This window comes from Mauremys reevesii, linkage group 12 (genome assembly GCF_016161935.1).
Source record: "Mauremys reevesii isolate NIE-2019 linkage group 12, ASM1616193v1, whole genome shotgun sequence".
In the NCBI taxonomy this organism is placed as follows: Eukaryota; Metazoa; Chordata; order Testudines; family Geoemydidae; genus Mauremys; species Mauremys reevesii.
The window spans coordinates 35,680,531-35,697,869 of NC_052634.1; the positions used below are offsets into that span (position 1 = coordinate 35,680,531).

Sequence of the window (17,339 nt, forward strand, 5' to 3'; positions counted from 1 at the left end):
ACCACTTGGAGTTGAACCCAGGATCTCTTGTTTACAAGACAGGTGCTTTAGCCAGCTAAGCCATGGTGCCTGCTTGTGGCTCAGGGACACTCTCTGACCACACCTGACTCCCTGCCATCCCCACTGGGGCCTGAAAAGCTTTGCTTGTGTTGGATTCTGCAAAGCAGAGGAGCAGGTGAGGTTTTCCTTGCAAGCTCTGTGTGTGTGTGCGTGTGTGTGTGTGAATCTTTGGCCAGGTCTACACTACAAAGTTATTTCAGCATCATTATATTGCTCAGCTGTGTGAAAAACACACAACGCTCCCTCGGTCAGCAGCTTTTGGCTGGTGCACACACTGCAATGCCACGTCTGGCAACAAAATAAAACCACCTCGACAAGAGGCCTAGAGCTTTGTGCCAAATTGTCAGTGTAAATGCTGCTGGTCATTATATCACCATAACTGGTCTCCACCAGTATCCCACCATGAACTCGCCTGCCCTGCATTCCTGCTACAGAGGCCGGACCTCTCTCCTTTCATAGCTCCAGAAAGTTCTGACAGCTGAGCTGCTATCTACACCGGGATTAGGTTGATAGAACTGCATTGCCAGCCTAAGTAATGTAATTACACCAACCTAATTTCCTAGTGTAGACCTGTCCAAAGAATCGCACACACACCTTAGGAGCAAAACTTCACCTGCTCCTCTGCTTTACAGAAGCCAAACACGAGTAACACTTGTAAGGGCCCAGTGGGGATTGGCAGAGAGTCAGGTGTGAGCAAACACGGTGCTTTAAGTAACAGCAGGTACCATGGCTTGGCTGGTTAAAGCACCTGTTTTGTAAACAAGAGATCCTGGGTTCAACTCCCGGTGGTACCTTAAAGACTGGCTTTTGGAGCACCTGGTATTGGCTACTGTCAGAAGACAAGATTCAGAGCTAGATGAACCTATGGTTTAAATTACACTCGCAGGCACTGATAATAGAGTTACTGAAAGTTTGGGTGTTAAGAGCTGATAGGTCAGTGGTCCAGTACCCTCAATGTGGTTTTAGCTGGAAACACACCTGGAGGACAAAGACTCAACTGAACTGATTCAGAAGAGAATAATAACAATAATACTTTCAAACCAAAGTCCCCAAACAGATTAGTATTGGTTTTTCAGTTTGGGGAATTTTTTTTTCCCAGTCAGACCTTGCCAAGGGAAGCAGGGAGAAAATGTTTGAGTTGCCTCCTTCAGAACAGCTTGGCCTAGACACTAGCTCTGGGTCACTGCTCTGGCCTTGCTCGGGTTGAGGGTATTTTAATAATTTGGGCTGGTCCCAGGGTGTTTGGAGGACATGACGAGGATGTTCCCTTTTGAGATATAAATTAAGAAATACAGGACTAGAGAATTTTTCTTTTTTTAAGAAATCTGGGATTTAGACATTTTATTTAAAGCAAGAGAGTTCTGAGTTTCTGAGAAGGTTTTTGTTTGCAAGAAGCAACATCATACCAAACGGGGACATGGTTGTCTACAAAGGAGGAGTAATGACTAAATGCATCCGATGAGGATGCGATTTGTACCCATGCATGCAGAGCACAATGGACTAGCAGTCCATCACCTTAACCACTCAGCCACCTCATCAGAACTATCAAGGAAAAGACAGGAGGAGAAATCTAATGTCAGCAGAGATAGGGACAATAAGGAGTTTCTAAACACTAAGCGGAAGCAGAGGCTGAATGAGCTCCCCCTTCACATCTAGTGAGGAGCTGGGGGAAAGACTTCAGGAACAGATCGTGTTTGCATAGACACACCTACTCTGCCTAGCTATGCAGCATGATGGGGCCGCTTCCCCAAAATGACCAGTTTTGGCTGGTGGCAGGTTACAAATCACTTTAGGATTGAGTGGAATGAAATGTTGTTATCCTTCCTGCATGAGTGAAGGGCAGCAGAACATACCTAGTCGGTCCTGATGGAGGGGTAGGTGGGTGGATTTTGGAAGGCTCTTCAGATTCTTAAACCTTGGCTCGAGCGCTGTAGCTATCTCTAGAAATCTCACGTTATACTTTCTTTGTGTTTTGTCAAATTTGCAGTGAAAGTGTTCTTAAAGTGAACATGTGCTGGGTCATCACCCAAGACTGCCATAAAACGAAATATACGGCAGAATGCGGATAGAACCATGGAGTAGGAGACATACAGTTCTTCATCAAGGTCTTCAGTCACAAATTAATGGATTATTTTTTTAACGAGCGTTATCAGCATGGAAGCATGTCATCTGGAATGGTGGTTGAAGTATGAAGGCATATGGATGTTAGCATATCTGGCATGTTAATACCTTGCAACGCTGGCTACAAAAGTGCCATGAGAGAGCCTGTTCTCACTTTTAGGTGATGTATATAGGACACGGGCAGCATTATCTCCAGTAAATGCAAACAAACTTGTTTGTCTCAGCAATTGGCTGAACAAAAAGTAGGACTGACTGGACTCTAAAGTTTTACATTGTTTTCTTTTTGAGTGCACTTATGCAACAACAACAAAAATCTACATATGCAAGTTGCGCTTTAATGATAGAGATTGCACTACAGTACTTTATAGTTTACAGTGTAAATATCTGTAATAAAACTATATATAGTGAGCACTGTACACTTCGTATTCTGTGTTGTAATTGAAATCAATATATTTGAATATGTAGAAAAACAAAATATAATAAATTTCAATTGGTATTCTATTAACGGTGTGATTAAAACTGAGATTAATCATGATTTTTTTAAAGTTAATTGCGTAAGTTATCTGCGATTAATTGACAGCCCTAGATTTGGATGTTTCTGTCCCATGCAGGACAAGCTAGAATATCTGTGTGCAGGGAAAGAGCCTGGGGGGAATTGTGCTGGGAAATTATTTCCTGTTCTGACATGTCCCCAGTTGCCCTTTTTGCCCTAACAGGCTGCAGAGCGACATCCATGTTTTGCTCCAGCTCATTCCGTCCTTCCAGGGGCCAGGGAAGGGAAATGGCTGCAGTGGAGCCAGTTGAGGGAGGGATGATCAGGGAGTTGCTGGCGGGTTCCCTTTGCAGGGAGAAAGGGCAGTAAATACACAGGGGGGGGAACTTCCAGGGAGGTTGGTCTGGGTGGGAGAGGGCAGGAAATCCCCAGGGTGGGGGACAGGGTGTGACAAACCTGCTGGGATTTGTTTACTCTGAAGCTCCAGCATTTCTCAAATGTGGCCACCAGGGGCTTTTATTGTGGCCACAGCCTCCCGGGCTGTAATTGAGGGGGAGTCGGGGGCAGCAAAGCAGCGGCTCTTCCCCCGGGCTGCCTGCAGGGGCTGGTCCCTACCCCCTTCCGGAGTCATAAACACTGCAGGAGCCGGCAACCAGCGGGAGTTCCCCTCCTCCCCACGTGCGGTGGGGCTCAGGCTTCAGGCTTCTGCTCTGGGATGGTGGGTGACAGGCCCAGTCAAGATACATGGAACGTAGGCTGGGTGGGGAGAAGTCTGTGTAACTCATCCAGTTAGTGATATACATGTGACCTCGAATATTGCCAATCTGTGTCCCCCCACACACACAACCCCCAACCAACCATCTCCCAAACAGACCCTCAGTCTGGAAAGCATTCATCCCTCATGTTGTTGAAAAAACTCACAGCAAACAGAAGAATCTCAGCTTTTAAAACAATTTTCCAGCAAGACAAAGAAACTCACAGCTGTAGACTCAGAAAACACTCCCAAGGAATTTTAACAATACATTGTTATGAAGAACTTCAGTGCTAAAGAAACCTGATTTTCCAACTACTTTAAAAAAAATCTTCTCAAATCAGCATCTTTAGAGTGAATCTTATTCTGCTTTTTTAACCAAACAATTCTCCCCAGAGGGAGAGGCACTGGTCCTGGAGACACTGCAATACCAGGTCAATGCATGGGGTGGTCAGAGCAAGCTCCTATTCCATCCCCTTGTTTCAAAAATTAATTTAACATACAGTCCTTAAATAAAGGACCTATCAGATATTAAACTGATAAGAAAAGATTTAAATTTTATTAGAGAATATTTAAAATAAACGATACAAAGTGTTTGAGGCATCAGTTATTGTGTCATTGGGGGTAACATACAGGTTGTAGGGGGATGTTAGCGTTTTGGTATTGGACGGCATATACATATACACAGTCTGTCATGTCCCCAATGCAGGGTATACGGTGAGAGAGTTCAAGGTACAGCCAGCAAGCAGTGAGGGCACATCACTCATACAAACAGGTTATGGATAGTCGTGGGCGTGAGTAAATGAGCGGACTGGGTAATGGTGATAGGGTGCCCCTCACAGGGCAGAGTTCAGTGTGGTTGGTTCAGGGCTCAGGGGATAAAGTCCAACAGGGGAAGTTTACAGGTCTCTTCCCCCTTGCGGGTGCGTGGAGTCACGCCGGCTCACTCTTGGTATTGACGGTGGCCGGTGACGTGCTCTGTGTAAATGTCTCTGGACCACCGAATAGCGTCCGAGACCATTAGGCATCTCATGAGCCGCGCGTAGCGACGGCCCACCCCACAGGTCCGCAGCACGCACTCATTAAGGGGGTCCCAGGCGCCCAAGGCCCCAACGATCAGAGCATCGGTGTAGACCTCGTAGCCCTTTGCTCGCAGGGTGTCAGCCAGGGGAGCGTACTTTTCGAGTTTGCGGGCTCGGGCTTGGCGGAAGGCCGTGGTCCTGTTTTCGAACGGGATTGTCACGTCGACGAGGATGATCTTTTTCCGGTCCTCATCCGTGATGACGATGTCCGGGCGCAGCGGGCTGTCGGTGCCGGGGATGGCGCGATTGACAGCGATCTCTCCCAGGTGCGGGGCGATGGCCTTCACCAGGCGGTCCTGGACGGCGTTGTGGTGCAGCTGCCAGGCTCTGCCGTGGGGCCTGCAGCTGCACAGGACGTGGGGCAAGGTCTCCATGGCGTACCCGCACCTCCGGCAGCGTTTGTCCGGGTTCCCGTGGCGGATGGCTCCGTTGAGGGGGACGCAGTTCAGCCGGGCGCGGTGTATGAACCGCCAGTCGGCGAAACGGATGAAGCTGCCTGAGGGGAGGAAGTGGTTGCTGGAGTCCCACTTGCTGGTGACCTCAAAAGCCTTGCCCTGGTCCGGCTTTTTCTTCAGGGTGTCCACGTAGAGCGCGCGGGTGGCGGCTTTCAGCGACCTCTCCAGCATGCCTCTGGCTCCAGGGCTGACGATGGTGTTGTCCTCCGTCCTGATCTGCGGTATCAGGACTCCTAGCTCCCGCCGATCTTCGCTCCATACCCAGCGGCAGCCCAGTCGCTTTCCCAGTCGGCGGGTGGCGTTGCGGGCGCGGGTCCACAGCGAGGCGACGTCGCCCCTGAACGGGCCGAATTCTCCATCCAGGGAGCCGTTCAGGAAAGCGGCCACGTCTTGGTCGGAGGGGGGTCTGCCGATTCGCCTCGCGGTGGCGGCGCGCAGGGCGGCCGTCGCGATGTTCTTGACCACGGCGTCCGGGCACGTCAGGAGGCGAAAGGCGTGCGTGACGACCGCGATGTCGCACAGGTCTCCCATGCGGGGGACGTTGGCGCCCCCGTGCCGGTGGGCGATGTAGACGAGCTCGTTGCTGGCGTTCTGGGGTAGGGACAGCCACTTCTTCACCAGCTGCCGGATGTTGTTGTCCGCCTTGTTGAGGGGCACCTTTGCTACGGCGGATCCTCTCAGGACGAAGGCGTCGGGGATCTGGAAGGTGTTGAGGGCGTTGATTGTCTGCCACGGCGCCAGCAGGGATGCGTCGATCTTGGCGGCGTCCCGCAGGATCTCCCGGATGGTGTCCTCGGGGGTCTGCCGGACGCGGAAGCCCGTCGGCGTGCCGAGGTGCTGGTACGCCTGCCCCTCCGCCATGGGGACAACAGACTCGCCCTGGATAAGGAACTCCGTCATCAGCACTGAGTCCCTCTTGTTCCCGTCAACGTGGAGGGACGCGCACTTCTTGGCGTTGAAGCGGAGTCCCGTCCAGTCTGCGGCTCTCCCGATGGTGTCGAGCATGCCCTGGAGTCTCTCGGGGTCGTCCGCGATCAGGACCAGGTCGTCCGCGTAGGCCAAGACGCTCACTCTCTCGCCATGTAGGTCGAAGCCGTCAGTGCCGTCGGAGATCGCCCGCAGGAGCGGCTCCATGGCGAGGTTGAAGACGATGGGGCTGAGGGGGCAGCCCTGCTTCACGCCGCTGCGGATAGGAATCTCGGCGGTCTCTCCTTCTACCGAGCGGATGGTGGTGCTGCAGCCCTCGTAGAGTTCCCGGATCAGGCGAAGGAAGGTCTCCGGCATCCCGAACTCCCGTAGCGTGCTGAAGATGTGGTGGTGGGGGATGGACCCGAAGGCGTTGGCCAGGTCGAGCCATGCTACCGTGCACTGCTTCCGCTCCCTCCTGGTCGACTGGAGGACGGTCTGGAGCAGGAAGTTGTGCTCGTAGCACCCCTCCGACGGCATGAAGCCCTTCTGGGCTGGGCTGATGGCTCCCCCGGTCGTCGCCCACTCCGTGATCCTGGCTGCCAAGCAGCTGGCGTACAGTTTGTACATCGTGGAGCAGAGGGAGATGGGTCTCCAGTTGCTGGGGTCATCTCGCTCGCCCTTTTTGTGGATCAGGACGGTCATGGCCTTCTTCCAGGAGGTGGGCGACCGGCCGAAGCGCCGACACAGGTTAAAGATGCCGGAGAGCACGAGACAGCCGGGGTCTCGCTTCTTGAGGAGGCCGTAGGGGATGCCATCTTTTCCGGGCGCGGTGTTTTTGGTTCTGGAGAGCCGCGCCGACACCTCTTTGGGCGTGAAGTCGGCCTCTAGACCGTCTGCGTTGGCGACGCGGGGCAGCGGACGGAGGCACTCCGGGCGCTGCGCGTCGTTCCTGGGCGGAAGCAGAGGCTGAATGAGCTCCCCCTTCACATCTAGTGAGGAGCTGGGGGAAAGACTTCAGGAACAGACCGTGTTTGCACAGACTCACCTACTCTGCCTAGCTATGCAGCATGATGGGGACACTTTCCCAAAATGACCAGTTTTGGCTGGTGGCAGGTTACAAATCACTTTAGGATTGAGTGGAATGAAATGTTGTTATCCTTCCTGCATGAGTGAAGGGCAGCAGAACATACCTAGTCGGTCCTGATGGAGGGGTAGGTGGGTGAGGAATAGCTTTCATTGGACTTCATAAAAGTGATTGAGAACATCACCCTAAAACAGTGGTCCCCAAACATTTCACACTGTGCCCTCTTATCCAGTTGGGGAAGGGCAAAACCAGAGCTTGAGGCATTCAGCCCTGGGTGGTGGAGCTCAGACTTTTGGCTTCAGCCCCAGGCACTAATGCCAGCCCTGGCAACCCCATTAAAACAGGGTTATGACCCACTTTGGGGTCCTGACCCGCAGCTTGAGAACCACTGCTCTATGCTGAGGGGAGAGAGTTTTCATGTGGGTGCAGTTAATCCACTTCCCCAAGAGGTGGCAGCTATGTCAGTGGGAGAAGCTGTATCGGTGGGTGTGCAAGCTGTGGTGTTCACCACATTTAAGAAGTTTAATCAAACCCCATTTTTAAAACCACTTCTGGTCTGGGAATGGCAAAGGATCTCGAGGAAGCAGGGTCTGTCCTTCAAAGTCTTGGAGATCATGAGTCCATGGTCATGGGGGTATAGCTTAGTGGTACAGTGCTTGATGGTAGATCAAGTGATCCTTGATTCAAGCCCCAGTGTTCTCTTATAACCTTCTTTCTTTTTTTTTTAAAAAGGAAAACATTTTCATTTCCATTCTTCATTATGTTCAGGAGCTCCACTATACGGGGGTGCTTGATATGAATGTAAACACTCAACATTTCACTGTCCAAATGCACAAAAACCTAGCAAAGCTGTCCATCAGCTGAAATCAGTTCGAATCCTCTAACTGTCTAGTTTATGTTTTCATCAATTAAACAAAGGTATCATAGGAATGTACATTTGAAGATCCCTCTTCTCCAGGAGCTATGTTGTGCAGAAGAACAAGAGCCACATCCAGCTACAGTTCAGGAGTCTGATGACCAAAGAGCCAATAAATGTTCTGAGGGATGGAGACAAATGCCTTCTAGTGAGCTCAACCTGTTTCGCTTATCAAAAGAAGATTGAAAGGTGACTTCATTGAAGTGTTGAAGGGCCTTCATGGAGAGAATAGATTGGGTATTAAAGGGCTCTTGAATCTAGGAGAGAAAGGCATAACAAGACCCAGTGGCTGGAAGGTGAAAAGAGACAAATTCATATTACAACTAAGGCACAAATATTCAACAGCGAGGATGATTCACCACAGGAACAATCTACCAAGGAAAGTGGTGGATTCACCATCTCCTGATGTCATTTCATGAAGACTAGATGCCTTTCTGGAATGTGTTTGCTCCAAAAGTAGCTCTTGTGTCATACAGGAGGCCTGTGATAAGCAGGGGGTCAGATTAGATGCTCTAATGTTCTCTTCTGGTCATAAAGTCGACTAATTTCTGAAAAACTGAGTGTAGCACTGGGAGCAGCGTCTGATGTTTTCCTGTTTAGCCGACTTGCTTCCTAGAACGAACGCTCCTTGAGTGGGGTGATCCACAGGGAGTAGCTCAAACCCCCAAAGTGCCTGGCCAGGGCAGGACATTAGCCCAGCAAGGGAGGGGTGTGGCAGTGACATCACAAAGGCCTTTTGCAGGACCTCAGGCTATTGGTCAAAGGTGGTGGGGAGGTGGTGACCTCACAGAGAGATGCTGACATCAGCCAGGCAGGACAGGGGCGAGGGGCCAGGGAAACCTCAGAGACCCCTGTGGCTTTGCTTCAGCAAGTCTCTTTCTCCAGGTCTCTCTTTGAGGACTGGGGGAGTATTCGGGTTCATGTACGTGAGCTCCAGGAGGAACCTCTTTCGAGTTTTCTCCTTCCCTTTTCCTGATTTTACTAGAAAACAGCCGTCCCTGTTTAGAAGGTAAGAGCCTCCTCGAGGTTTGAAACCTGTTCAGTCTGATCCATCTGGTGACAGTTGAATTCTAGGCATGGAAAACACGAGCTTAAGGAGGCAGAATTTTATTCTGCACCTGGGATTTTGTCCCTTAAAATCACTGGGGACATTAGGGTTTGTTCTTTTTGTTTCACCTTTTCCTCCATCCCTCCCTCCTTTCTCTTCGTCTCTTGCTTCTTTTGTCCTTTCTCCTGTTCCCCTCCCAAAACCAGGAACAGTGTCGGGGTGTGTTTGGGGCAGGGGCAGAAGAGGGGGATGGGCGGCACTGGGGAGGGGAGCTTGGGGGTGTTGGGGCAGGGGCAGAAGAGGGGATGGACCGCATCGGGGAGGGGATGGGCGGCACTGGGGATTGGGAGCTCGGGGGTGTTTGGGGAGGGGGCAGAGAGGGGATGGGCGGCACTGGGGAGCGGGAGCTCGGGGGTGTTGGGGCAGGGGCAGAAGAGGGGATGGGCGGCATTGGGGAGCTCGGGGTGTTTGGGGCGGGGCAGAGGGGATGGGCGGCACTGGGGAGGGGAGCTCGGGGGTGTTTGGGGCGGGGCAGAAGAGGGGATGGGCGGCACTGGGGAGGGAGCTCGGGGTGTTTGGCGGCCGGGGCAGAGAGGAAAGGGAGGTCGGGGATGATGGGGCGGGGTCAGAAGAGGGGATGGGCGGCACTGGGGAGGGGAGCTCAGGGGTGTTTGGGGTAGGGGCAGAGAGGGGATGGGCGGCGCTGGGGAGGAGCTCGGGGTGTTTGAGTGCGGGAGCAGAAGAGGGGATGGGCGGCACTGGAGGAGGGGAGCTCGGGGGTGTTTGGGGTGGGGGCAGAAGAGGGGATGGGCGGCACTGGGAGAGGGAGCTGGGGGTGTTAGGGGCGGGGGCAGAGAGGGGATGGGCGGCACTGGGGAGGGGAGCTCAGGGGTGTTTGAGTGCGGGAGCAGAAGAGGGGATGGGCGGCATCGAGGAGCTCGGGGTGTTGGGGGCGGGGCAGAGAGGGGATGGGCGGCACTGGGGAGGGGAGATCGGGGTGTTGGGGACGGGGCAGAAGAGGGAGTGGCGGTACTGGGGAGGGGAGCTCGGGGTGTTTGGGCGGGGCAGAGGGGCCGCACTGGGGAGGGGAGCTCAGGGGTGTTGGGGCGGGGTCAGAGAGGAGGGGCGGCACTGGGGAGGGGAGCTCGGGGGTGTTTGGGGCAGGGGCAGAGAGGGGATGGGCGGCGCTGGGGGAGGACCACGGGGTGGGGTTGGGGTGGGGACAGAGAGGGGATGGGTGGCACTGGGGAGGGGAGCTCAGGGGTTGGGGGCGGGGCAGAGAGGGGAGGCGGCACTGGGGAGGAGCTCGGGGTGTTGGGGCGGGGCAGAGAGGGGATGGGCGGCACTGGGGAGGGGGAGTCCGGGGGTTGGGGCGGGGCAGAGAGGAGGGGCGGCAGTGGGGAGGGGAGCTCAGGGGTTTGGGGCGGGGCAGAGAGGGGAGGGGCGGCAGTGGGGAGGGGAGCTCGGGGTTGGGGTCGGGGAGGAGGAGGAGGGCGGCAGTGGGGGAGGGGAGCTCAGGGGTTGGGGCGGGGCAGGGAGGGGAGGGGCGGCAGTGGGGAGGGAGCTCAGGGGTTGGGGGCGGGGCAGGGAGGGGATGGGCGGCATTGGGGAGGGGAGCTCAGGGGTTGGGGGCGGGGCAGGGAGGGGAGGCGGCGCTGGGGAGGGGAGCTCAGGGGTTGGGGGCGGGGAAGAGGGGAGGGCGGCGCTGGGGAGGAGCTCAGGGGTGTGTTGGGGCAGGGGCAGAGAGGGGATGGGCGGCACTGGGGAGGGGAGCTCAGGGGTGGTTGGGGCGGGGCAGGGAGGGGGAGGGGCGGCAGTGGGGGGGGGGCGCTCGGGGGGGGGGTTGGGCTGCTCAGGTGCCGCCTCGCGACCGCTGGAAGGGCACGTGGCGCCCTCGCGGACACTCCGCCTCTCCCGAGACAGCCAATAGGAAGAGGAGGCAGAGCCCTGACCAATGGGAGCGCGAGAAGAAACATTCCCCCCCCCCCGCCCAGTTCCAGTGTGAGGTTGGGGGCTGCAGTGACCAGAGCCCCCAGCAGGGTGCCGCGGGGCTGCACTGACCAGAGCCCCAGCAGGGTGCATCGGGGCTGCAGTGACCAGAGCCCCAGCAGGGTGCAGCAGGGGCTGCAGTGACCAGAGCCCCAGCAGGGTGCAGCGGGGTCTGCACTGACCAGAGCCCCAGCAGGGTGCATCGGGGCTGCAGTGACCAGAGCCCACAGCAGGGTGCAGCGGGGGGGGGGCTGCACTGACCAGAGCCCCCAGCAGGGTGCAGCGGGGGGGGGCTGCAGTGACCAGACCCCCAGCAGGGTGCAGCGGGGCTGCAGTGACCAGACCCCCAGCAGGGGCTGCCGGCCGTGGGGTTCCCTGCAGCCTGGTGCCATTCACAGGAGACCCGCAGCCTGACCCCACCCCTGTCCTAGCTCCCGCCCTGCCCCAGCCCACTGCCTCTTGAGCAGCCCCCTGCGGTGTCACCACTACCCCCGGCTGTGTCCCCCGCAGCTTCTCAGCCCCCAGCTCCCCTCGGTGGCCCCCCACTTCCTCCCTGCAGCCTGGCCCATTCCCCCCCTGAGTCCCAGCTTCACCCCCCGACATCTCTCCAACCCACCACCCCCCAACGCAGCCTCTGCCCCCCAGTGCCCCGGCCCAGCTCCCCGGGGGGCTTGAGAGGCCCCCACCCCCCGGCCGCTCCACTCCCCACAATGGGCAGCTGCTGGCGCTGAGGAAGGGGGGTCTGGGCCAGGCCAGGTGCTGGGCCGATCCTGGTGAAAGAGAGACGAGCCGGCAAGGCTGAGAGGCCCCTCCCTTGTCTGGGGACAGGGGCTCCCACAATTGGGCCAGTGTCACCCTCCCCCATCCAGAGGAGACGTCCGCTCCCAGCAGGCCGTGCTCCATCTCCACCCCACAGGGGGGAGCCCCCAGTCCAGCAGTGCCCCCCACCCCGCCCCCATCAGCAGCCAAGCCGGGAACCTGCCCCTTCTCCCCTGCGAGGGCTGCAGGACTCCCTGCCCCCGCAGCACCAGCCTCCCCCCATGTCCCCGTGGTGGGGTGGGGGAAGGGGGGATTCCTTCCTCCCATTGCCCAGATCCCGCCCCCACCCCGGGCTGCCCAGACGGGAGCCAGGGGCTGCAGCAGTTGGCTGCTTCCCCAGGGCTACCAAGGAGCCGCCAGGAGAAGGGACGAGATTCTCCACGGCGCTGCAGCCGTTCACACTGGTACCCGCCTCACACGGGGGAAACTGAGGCACCAGGGAGGGCGAGATGGGCTGCACCAGCTTAGAGTGGGAGTCTGTGGGAGAGCCAGGAACAGAACCCAGGAGTCCTGGCTCCATGGGCAGCTTGGGACTCCTCCACTTGGGGAGGCTGGGCGGGCCCGGACTGTGGCCCTGCCCCAAGGCCTGCTGCCACTCAGCCTCCTCCTGCCAAAGCCCCGCCCACACGCCCCCTCCACCCCGCCCACACGCCCCTTCAGCCCCGCCCACACGCCCCCTTCAGCCCCGCCCACACGCCCCTTCAGCCCCGCCCACACCCCTCAGGACCCCTTTTTCCACTCCCTGACCCCCGCCCACCTCTCACGTCTCTTCCCGAGGCCCTGCCACTTGTGCCTCTTCGCCCCACCCCAAGGCCCCCCTGCCTGCCTCTCTGCCGTTTGCACCCCCGGCCTCTCCCCCCACGGCCCCATGTGGCCGGATGGAGCTTGGGAAAGGGCGAAGTGAGGATGGGGCCTTGCGGGGGAGAGGACGAGTGGGAGCAGGGCCTCTGGGTGGAGCACGGGCAAGGTGCCTCCCCGGGCCCCTTATACCCACCGCCCCTGCCTGGCTCCCGGCCTCCCCGGCTCTAACCACTAGACCCAGCGGCACTGGGACAATTTGTATAGTGGGAGGTGCTGAGAGCCAGTCCTGACTCCAGACTCACAGTTCTGCTGCTGCCCCCTACTCCCGACCCGGAGCCCCTTAGGCGTCCACCAGCTCTGACAGTGCCCCTCACTCCCGACCCGCAGCCCCCTGGTCTCCCTCCTGCTCTGCTGCTGCCCCTCACTCCCGACCCGCAGCCCCTCCTATCCCAATCCTGATCTCCAGATCCACAGCTCTGCTGGTGCCCCTCACTCCCGACTTGCAGCGACTGGGCTTCCCGCAGAGCTCCCCAGTCACTGTGCTGCCGGTGCCCCTCACTCCTGACCCACAGACCCCTGGGCTTCCTTCAGCTCTACCGGTGCCCCTCACTCCCGACCCGCAGCCCCCTGGGTTCCCCCCAGCTCTAGTGGTGCCCCTCACTCCTGACCCACAGCCCCTGCTATCCCAGTCCTGACCTCCAGACTCATAGTTCTCCTGCTGCCCCTCACTCCCGACCCGCAGCCCCTCCTATCCCAATCCTGATCTCCACACCAAGAGCTCTGCTGGTGCCCCTCACTCCCGACCCGCAGCCCCCTCGATTTCCCGCTGAGCTCCCCAGTTACTGCGCTGCCAGTGCCCCTCACTCCCTGTCACGGAGTGTGGGTGAGTCCGGCCCTGCACCCCTCTTCCTGAACTCACAGTGACTCTCCGCCAGCCAGTAAAACAGAAGGTTTATTGAACAACAGGAACACAGGATACAGCCCAGCTTGTGTGCAGAGCCAGGACCCCTCAATCTGGCCTTTCTGGGGGTTCAGGGTGCTTGGATCCCAGCCTAGGATCCCCTGAAACCCACCCCCCAGCTTCCAAAACCGAAGAGTGCCTTCACTCCCCCGTTCCCTTTTGTCTAGCCCCAGCCAGAGGTGAGACCTCCCCTCCCCCAGGCCAGGCTCATGTTACAGCTGCATACCTGTCTCTGCCTACCAAGCACACAGACAGCCCCTGCTCCATCACACTCCTGACCCGCAGCCCCTACTATCCCAGTCCTGACCTCCAGCCTCACAGCTCTGCTGGTGCCCCTCACTCCCGACCCGCAGCCCCCTCGATTCCTCGCTGAGCTCCCCAGTTACTGCGTTGCTGGTGCCCCTCACTCCCGACCCGCAGCCCCTTAGGCGTCAACCAGCTCTGACGGTGCCCCTCACTCCCGACCCGCAGCCCCTGCTATCCCAGTCCTGACCTCCAGCCTCACAGCTCTGCTGGTGCCCCTCACTCCCGACCCGCAGCCCCCTCGATTCCTCGCTGAGCTCCCCAGTTACTGCGCTGCTGGTGCCCCTCACTCCCGACCCGCAGCCCCTTAGGCGTCAACCAGCTCTGACGGTGCCCCTCACTCCCGACCCGCAGCCCCTGCTATCCCAGTCCTGACCTCCAGACTCTCAGCTCTGCTGGTGCCCCTCACTCCCGACCCGCATGGGTCACCCCTGGAGCAGGGTAAAGCTGCAGGGTGACAGTGGGGTTGCTGCCCCTGTGAACAGCTGCTGTAGCACCGCCTGGGCAGGACAGGGAGACCCAGTTATACCCCTCCCCCGCCCCAGCCTGTATCGGGGGATGGGAGCGCTCACACCCTGGGGCCCCTGAGTTGGGACGGAGGGAGGCCCCCGTGCACCAGGGATGCTGTAAGGGCGAACAGGGGCACCCACCCACGCACCCGCGCACCCACGCACCCACGCACCCTCCCCCAATGCCGCCCATCCCCCTCTCTGCCCCCGCCCCCTAACACCCCCAGCTCCCCCTCCCCAGTGCCGCCCATCCCCTCTTCTGCCCCCACCCCCAAACACCCCCGAGCTCCCCCTCCCCAGTGCTGCCCATCCCCCTCTTCTTCCCCCCCAAACACCCCCCCGAGCTCCCCCTCCCCCAGCCTGTATCGGGGAATGGGAGCACTCACACCCTGGGGACCTACCCACCAGAGATCTTCTGGGGGGGGAGAGTGGCACCCACACACCCAGGATCTTCTAGAGAGGGACAAGGGCATCCACACTCCGGGATCCTCTGCAGAGGGACGGACACCCACACATCCAGGATTCTGTATGGGGGGCAGAGGTACCCGGACACCTGGGCTCCTGGATGGGGGATGGGGGGCACCGAAACATCCGGGATCTTACCTGGGAGGACAGCGGCGCCTGCAGCTCGACATGAGACGTGGGCGGGGGGAGCAGGAGCATTCCCATCTCCAGGCTGTCCCCGTCTGGCCAAGGCACAGAGCTCGCAAGCAGAGTTTAAAGCTCGAGCTGCCAGACAGCAAAACAAGCCGGGCTCCGTGGCTGGTGCCTGTGATCCCAGCTCCTGGGGAGGCTGAGGCTGGTGGATCACTTGAGCTCAGGATTTCTGGGCTGCAGGGGGCTGTGCCGATTGGGTGTCCGCACTAAGTTCAGCATCAATATGGTGATCCTGGGGAAGCTTAGGGTCCCCAGGTTGCCTAAGGAGGGGTGAACCGGCCCAGGTCGGAAATGGAGCAGGTCAAAACTCCCCTGCTGATCAGTAGTGGGATCACACCTGTGAATAGTCCCTGCAGCATAGCCTGGGCAAGACAGTGAGACACGGTCTCTTTGTATACAGACACCCCCCACAGAGCCTGGAGGGGGGGATGGGAGCAGCCACACGCTGGGGATTCTGACTTGGGGTGAGGGACGCCCCCCTGCAACACAGATCTTGAAAAGGGGAACAGAGACACCCACAGATCCGGGATGGGAGCACCCACATGATGGGGATCTTGAACTGGGAGGAGGGAAGCACCATGTACCAGAGGTTCTGAAGGGGGAACAGGGACACTCACACACCAGGTGTCTTGCAGCAAGAGCTGCGGTCTTCATTTACACAGGGCAGTGATGGGGATTTAACCAATTCCTGCGCAGAACTTGTTCCACTAGATAATTAGCCTCACGGTTAAAAAATGGTAATTTCCTGTTGGCGTTTTGTGACATTGACTGCAAACCAAGGGGGTCGTGTTCAACCTTTGTCTGGTGAATTAAAGAACCCTTTAAAATCAGATATTCCCCCCTCTGGGAATTTTTAAAACTGTGTATTTAAAATCAGTGACTAAATCCCCCTTAACCTCCAGTCAATGAAATCAATTGAGTTTCTTCAATCTCTCGCTGTAGACAGAAGAGACCAATGCACATTTTCCTTGTTTTTAAAGGCAAAATTCCTGATCTTTCCAAGGGGATCTTCTGCTTCAACGGTCAGTTTGGGGAAGGATTTGGCTTCCTGGGCTATAATCTGCCCGCTCGGTTATAATCTGCGGTCTGAAGGGTCAAATTTAGATGAGGCCGTTAGTGCTGCCCCCGTGTGGCCGGAGATGGGAGCTCACAAGCAGAGTTGAAAGCTGGAGCTGGAACGGACCTGGCTGGACACGTGGGGCACAAAGGCTCTCACGTGGGATCCTCGCTGTGCAGCAGGAGGCGGAGGGAAGCTGGTTGTCAGGGGTCAGGGCCATGGGCGCCAACTTATATGGGCTCGTGGAGCTAAAGCCCCAGGAATATTCAAAATCAGGGGCTCTGCTCCACCAATATTTGGAGCTAGGTTTTGCCCCTTTAAATCCCAGCCGCGGCCGGGAATCAGAGGGCTCTGGGCTGCCTGCAACCGCGGGGAGCCCAGAGCCCTTTAAATCTCAGCCGCGGCTGGGAATCAGAGGGCTCTGGGCTGCCTACAAGCGCGGGGAGCCCAGAGCCCTTTAAATCCCAGCCACGGCTGGGAATCAGAGGGCTCTGGGCTGCCTACAAGCGCGGGGAGCCCAGAGCCCTTTAAATCTCAGCCGCGGCCGGGAATCAGAGGGCTCTGGGCTGCCTGCAACCGCGGGGAGCCGAGAGCCCTTTAAATCCCAGCCGCCGGGAATCAGAGGGTTCTGGGCTGCCTGCAACCGCGGGGCCCAGAGCCTTTAAATCCCAGCCGCGGCCGGGAATCAGAGGGCTCTGGGCTGCCTACAAGCGCGGGGAGCCCAGAGCCCTTTAAATCTCAGCCGGGGCTGGGAATCAGAGGGCTCTGGGCTGCCCGCTGCGGTGGGGAACCCAGAGCCTTTTAAATCCCAGCCGCAGCCGGGAATCAGAGGGCTCTGGGCTGCCTGCAACCGCGGGGAGCCCAGAGCCCTTAAATCTCAGCCGGGCTGGGAATCGGAGGGCTCTGGGCTGCCCGCAGAGGCAGAGAGCCCAGAGCCCTTTGAATCCCAGCCGCGGTGGCTGGGATTTAAAGGGCTCAGGGCTCCCGCGGCTGCCAGCAGCTCAGAGCCCTTTGAATCCCAGCCCTGGCCGCTGATTGCCCCCTCCCAGACCCCTGCCCCAACTGCCCCCGGGACCCCACCCCTATCTAAGCACCACAGGTCCTTGTCCCCCGTTACCCACTCCTGAGACAACTGCCCCTAACTGCCCCTTGGGACCCCAGCCCCTATCTAAGCCTCCCTTCTCCTTGTCCCCAACTGCCCCCTCCTGAGACCCCACCCAACTTTCCCCCAGGACCCCACCCCCTACCTGTCCCCTGATAAACCCCCTGGACTCCCATGCCTATCCAATTGCTGCCTGTCCCCTGACTGCCCCTCCAAACCTCT

At 58.2% G+C, this 17,339-nt stretch overlaps 1 non-coding gene across 1 annotated transcript; it reads right to left on the minus strand.

The window, feature by feature from the left end:
- Positions 1–3,822: 3,822 nt before the first annotated feature.
- LOC120376430 lies at positions 3,823–4,007 on the minus strand. The gene has a single exon (XR_005587309.1). It is a non-coding gene; the product is annotated as a U2 spliceosomal RNA (small nuclear RNA).
- Positions 4,008–17,339: the final 13,332 nt, after the last annotated feature.